This window comes from Stegostoma tigrinum, unplaced genomic scaffold (assembly GCF_030684315.1).
Source record: "Stegostoma tigrinum isolate sSteTig4 unplaced genomic scaffold, sSteTig4.hap1 scaffold_88, whole genome shotgun sequence".
Classification (NCBI taxonomy): Eukaryota; Metazoa; Chordata; class Chondrichthyes; order Orectolobiformes; family Stegostomatidae; genus Stegostoma; species Stegostoma tigrinum.
The window spans coordinates 196,020-202,591 of NW_026728813.1; the positions used below are offsets into that span (position 1 = coordinate 196,020).

Sequence of the window (6,572 nt, forward strand, 5' to 3'; positions counted from 1 at the left end):
AGCCAACAACAGCCCTCTATACTGTCAACGACACCTCCTTGCTTCGTGTCATCTGCAAACTTGCTGACCCATGCTTCAATCCCCTCATCCAAGTCATTAATAAAAATTACAAACAGTAGAGGCCCAAGGACCAAGAGCCCTGTGGAACACCACTCACCACTGACTTCCAGGCAGAATATTTTCCTTCTACTACCACTCGCTGTCTTCTGTTGGCCAGCCAATTCTGTATCCAGACAGCTAAGTTCCCCTGTATCCCATTCCTCCTGACCTTCTGAATGAGCCTACCATGGGGAACCTTATCAAATGCCTTGCTGAAGTCCATATACACGACATCCACAGCTCGACCCTCATCAACTTTTCTAGTCACATCCTCAAAGAACTCGATAAGGTTTGTGAGGCATGACCTGCCCCTCACAAAGCCATTTATTCCTTGACATTAACTGGATGATATTCATATTGTGTACTTTATACACATCTTTCTCCAGCACTATCATTTGTCACCGTGAAGAGCATTACAATCAGAGTGTCAAGACGTCTACATGATCCTGTACAGATCTGACCAAATGGAATCAAAAGTATATCACTTTCAATTTTATGATTTAAAACAAAAGTCGCTCAAACTTTCAACTACTTTCTCTGTTGAACTAAAATGAAATTAGAACATACTGAAACCTTATGTCATCAATACTCGGATTGATTTTAATCAGTCAACAATCTTCACATTTACTTAACTGATCATGTACATATCAAAATCCAATACGTCGCATGCAGTTTCATGCACCTTAGGACAATCTAAACATACTACATTAACGTGTAAATCATAGATACGTATCAAAGACGCTCAGCAGCCAGTTCAGACACATGTCGACACAGAGTGACACATTGACCAAGTGATTTTGTTCCAAACCATCATAAATGGTCGTCAAACAGTTGATTACTTCAGTCACATTTCGACGTTGCTCGTTTTGAGTCAATTTGTGTTGATCCAAGACGCGTTGTGCTGTGTGCAACTCCAACAGATCCACGACAAAGGAGGAAGAAAACTAACTTCAATTACAGTTTTAACTTATTGGAGCTATTAAATAAAATTAATTCCTTTATTTGGCCTCGAAATAAATTCACAAAAGTACTCTGGAATGATGGAAACAGGCCATTTCCTTCCCAAATGCAAAATGTCAAATCTAACGAGGGAACCGTCAGTGATGCTGGTCATATTCTGTTGTTTGGTTCAGTAATTTCTGCAGAACAATGGTGGAGGAACAGTAGCTTTCTATGTCATGAAGCCCTCCTTTATATTTATGAAGCAGGACTCACAACAATTTAACCTCAAACATCCATCTCTTTCAACCGATGTTCATTCTCACGACATCCAAATCCAAAGTACAATCTAATTGGCTCTTTACCCGTTTAAAATAGTGGATCTTACAACCCATATTTCACTTCTGGTAATCAGCATTCTTTTAAATCACACTATGCCACAGCTATTAAGTGTGTTAATCACACATTCTTGTTAATTTTAAAAAGGTGCTCTGTTACCTAGGTTTTGAACGAGATTTCTCTTGTAATTTTGCTATTTTGTCATACATATGGTATGTTCTACAGTGTCTACCAAAAACAATTAGTAGTTAACCAAGTATCACTTCAATGTTAGTTCACATGATGCCAACAAAATCTGGCAAACTTCATCAAAACATCAAATGCCAGTCGAACCACTCGAAATATAACAGAACCTCCATAAATAAAATCTAATGGCAATGTGAGGAATGAAGCGCCCAGAGATATGCATTCATGTGACTGAAATCATTTATTTTCTCGGCTTCTAACCCTTCCACAGGCAGCAAGATCCTGGCCCATGAACATTGACTGCTTCAAAAAAATTCCTCTTTACAACCCCTACATCTTTTCCCCAAAACATGAATGCATTCCCTTCTCCTTGTAACATCATCCATCAGCCATGGGAACACAGCCTTTCCACGTTTATTTTACCCCAACTGATCATAATCCTTTATGTTTCATTAACTACTTATTAATCCCCTGTACTCCAATGAAAATAGCATTAGCTAAATTTGTTGATAAAATGTCACATTCCTAAAATACGTTGGGTAAATTTCATCATTATTATTCAATACTACCAAAATTATTACCCTTGAAGTTTAGTCACCAGATTTGGCTGCATCATTCCAGTCCTATTTCAAGGTTCAGGATAACTTCTTTGTTTTAGCACTGCATGAGCTCGATTATACAGCCCCATCCCACAGATACGAAGGTGGGAAGAAACACATAAAATCTGGAGGGCACTGTGTGTATATGTGTGGAAGTTCTGGGGAACTGTCAAGCAGCCTGCCTATCCTTTGGCCTGCTGAGACCAGTTGATGGCAATTTAAGAGATCCCCTCTATTGCCTAAGGAGATAGATGTCAATCAGAAAGACAGTCAGCTTTAGATGCATAATCCAGCCTAGAAAACGTGAGTTGGAAGGGGAACCTCATTCGCAGGCCCCTTGGCCTGATCCTAGGCACTTCACACCCTTAAACTCTCATCCAACCTTTCAACAACCCCTAACAACCCTCGGCCACTCCGTACCCCTCGTCGGGGACCCGCCCTCCAGCCATCAGCAACTTCAGACTCTTCTGAGCTCTAAGTGGCCAGGAGTTTGACAAGGTAGAACTTCCATCCAAGAGGGTGCCTGATGTCCTGCCTCCAGCCATTTAATGCTGCAGGGCAGATGTGAAGAGCATGGGCAGGCTCCTATTTGGCATTTCAACTGGGAGAGACCTGAGCAGGAGCTGGGGCAACAGCACCATGTCGAGTACTATTCACCAGACCAAAACTTCCATATCCTCAGCATTCTCTCCAATGTTCTGCCAATTCAACAGTCAGTGCCCAAGGTTAGTGGGAAACCAGAAATAAGGAAAGATTTCAAAGCCGAGAAATAGAAAAGAAACCGACAATAAGAGCTTATTTAAACAAATGAAAAGGAAGGAAGAGGTCAAAGTGAACGCAGATCCTTTAAAGAATGGAGGCTGCAAAAATAATAATGGGGAATCAGGAAATGGCAAATGAGACAAATAAATACTTTATGTCAGTCTTCACAGCAAAAGGCACAAATACCATCTCAAAAATATTTAGTGAACAAAGAGCAAAAAGCAGACAGGAAATATCACCAGAGAAAAGGTGCTCGGGAAACTAATGGGGCTAAAGGTCGAGAGGTATCCTGGACCTGATGTACTCTGCACTAGGATATTAAAAGATGTAGCCACAGAGATACTGGATGCACTGACAGTCATCTTCCAAATATCCTGGGAATCTGGAACATTTCAAGCAGTAGATGGGAATACTGCCAATGTAACAACTTGATATGAAAAGGAAGGATGACAAAAAATAGGCAACCTCTCATTGGGAAAATATTGCAGTCTGTTGTAAAAGCTGCAACAGCAGGTCATGTGGTCTGGCAATACTATGGCTTTAAGAGGTGTATTTTGTCCTGGCTTGTGTTCTTCTCTAAACCAATAAACAACTCGTGAGGCCTTGGGGTTTTATTTTTTGGAAGTTGTAACAACAAAAGCAGCATGCATGAATGGGTAATTTCCAAAGAAGGGTCTCAGCCAAGACATCAGCTTTCCTGCTCCTCTGATGCTGCATGGCCTGTTGTGTTCATCCAGCTCTACACCTTGTTATCTCAGATTCTCCAGCATCAGCAGTTCTTACTATCTCAGTATGAATGGGTCATGTCAGGCTCCCACAGAACCAAGGTTTTCGTTGAGATTTCGACAGTTGTTGAGGTTTGAAGTTGGCTGTGGAAGCTGTTATCTCTCTCTCTCTCTCTGTGTGTGCTAAAAGCAGGGGTTCTCTTTCTGCTACCAGAATCATGTGAGACAATCTGTTTTACTGACTTTGCCTTTGCCATGATGTGTTTGTGGGATATTATGATATTGGAACAGTTGTTGTTTGGTAGTTAAGTAATATATTATTCAATTAAGTTTTCCAGTAGAGTTAAACTAATCTTAATTCTTCTTTCTTTTGCTTGCATTTTAACTGGGGGGAAAGTGGTTTTGCTTAAAGCTGAGTGGTGTGCCCAATCGATTTACATCTGGAACACAGCACCTTAGAATTGTCTTTAAATAAAAGTTTGAGTCTATGTTGTCTCCTTGATACCTATGTGTGGGGATTTGATCGAGTCCATAACAGTGGAAGCAGATAATATAATCAAGCAAAGTCAGCATAGCTTCATGGTGGGGAAATTGTGCCTGGCAATTTTTTAAAAATTCTTTGAGTAAGTAACAGACAGGATAGATAAAACAGAACCAGTAGATGTATTGTGTTTAGATTTTAAAATGGCACTTGAAAAAATATCGCCCGAAGTTTACCTAATATAAGAAAAAACACATAATTTTGGGATAGTATATTAGCATGTTTTCAGAATTGGTCAAAGAACAGAAAATAGGCAGTTGGGCTGAAGGGAGAGATAATGGGAACTGCAGATGCTGGAGAATCCAAGACAACAAAGTGTGAAGCTGGACGAACACAACACGCCAAGTAGCATCTCAGGAGCACAAAAGCTGAAGTTTTGGGCCGAGACCCTTCATCAGAGACGGGGATGGGGAGAGGGTTCTGAAATAAATAGGGAGAGACGGGGAGGCGGACTGAAGATGGATAGAGGAGAAGATAGGTGGAGAAGAGAGTGTAGGTGGGGAGGTGGAGAGGGGATAGGTCAGTCCGGGGAGGACAGACAGGTCATGGAGGCGGGATGAGATAGTAGGTCGGAAATGGAGGTGCGGCTTGAGGTGGGAGGAGGGGTTAGGTGAGAGGAAGAACAGGTTAGGGAGGCGGGGATGAGCTGGGCTGGATTTGGGATGCAGTTGGGGGAGGAGACGAGCTGGGCAGGTTTTGGGATGCAGTGGGGGAGGGGGAGATTTTAAAACTTATGAAGCCCACATTCATACCATTGGGCTGCAGGGTTCCAAAGCGGAATATGAGTTGCTGTTCCTGCAACCTTCGGGTGGCATCATTGTGGCACTGCAGGAAGCCCATGATGGACAGGTCGTCAAAAGAATGGGAGGGGGAGTTAAAATGGTTTGCGACTGGGAGGTGCAATTGTTTATAGAACATAGAACATAACAGCACAGTACAGGCCCTTGGCCCTCGATGTTGTGCCGACCTGTCATACTGATCTGAAGCCCATCTAACCGACACTATTCCATGTACGTCCATATGCTTATCCAATGACGACTTACATGTACCTAAAGTTGGCGAATCTACTACAGTTGCAGGTAAAGCGTTTCATTCCCTCAATACTCTCTGAGAAAACAAACTACCTCTGACATCTGTCCTCTATCTTTCACCCCTCAATTTAAAGCTATGCCCCCTCGTGCTCGCCGTCACCATCCCAGGGAAAAGGCTCTCATAGCCACCCTATCTAACCCTCTGATTATCTAATATGTCTCAATTAAGTCACCTCTCAACCTTCTTGTCTCGAAGAAAAACAGCCTCAAGTCCCTCAGCCTTTCCTCGTAAGACCTTCCCTCCATACCAGGCAACATCCTAGTAAATCTCCTCTGCACCCTTTCCAAAGCTTCCACATCCTTCCTGTAATGCAGTGACCAGAACTGTACGCAGTACTCCAAGTGCAGCCACACCAGAGTTTTGTACAGCTGCAGCATGCCATCTTGGTTCCGGAACTTGATCCCTCTATCAATAAAAGCTAAAACACTGTATGCCTTCTTAACAGCCCTGTCAACCTGGGTGGCAACTTTCAAGGATCTGTGTACATGGACACCGAGATCTCTCTGCTCATCTACACTACTAAGAATCTTACCTTTAGCTCAGTACTTTGCCTTCTGGTTACTCCTACCAAAGTGCATCACCTCACACGTGTCTGCATTAAACTCCATTTGCCACCTCTCAGCTCAGCTCTGCAGCCTATCTACGTCTCTCTGCAAACTACAGCAACATTCGACACTATCCACAACTCCACCGACCTTAGTGTTGTCTGCAAATTTACGAACCCATCCTTCTACGCCCTCATCCAGGTCATTTAAAAAAAATGACAAACGGCAGTGGACCCAACACCGACCCTTGTGGTACACCACCAGTAACTGGTCTTCAGGATGAACATTTCCCATCAACTCCCACCCTCTGTCTTCTTTCAGCAAGCCAATTTCCGATCCAAACTGCTATGACTCCCACGATTCCATTCCTCCGCATTTTGTACAAGAGCCTCCTGTGGGGAACCTTATCGAATGCCTTGCTGAAATCCATATACACCACATCAACCGGTTTACTCTCATCTACCTGTTTGGTCACCTTCTCAAAGAACTCAATAAGGTTTGTGAGGCACGAACTTCCCTTCACAAAACCGTGCTGACTATCCCTAATCAGTTTAATCCTTTCCAGATTATTATAAATCCTATCCCTTATAACCTTTTCCAACACTTTACCAACAACTGAAGTAAGGCTCACTGGTCTATAATTACCAGGGTTGTCTCTACTCCCTTTCTTGAACAGGGGAACCACATTTGCAATCCTCCAATCATGTGGCACTATTCCTGTAGACAATGACGAGTTAAAGATCAA

General features: G+C 42.7%; 1 pseudogene; it reads right to left on the minus strand.

Annotated features, from left to right (window-relative positions):
• The window catches only part of LOC132209347 (utrophin-like), a 35,708-nt pseudogene extending 34,689 nt beyond the window's left edge, over positions 1-1,019 (minus strand).
• Positions 1,020-6,572: the final 5,553 nt, after the last annotated feature.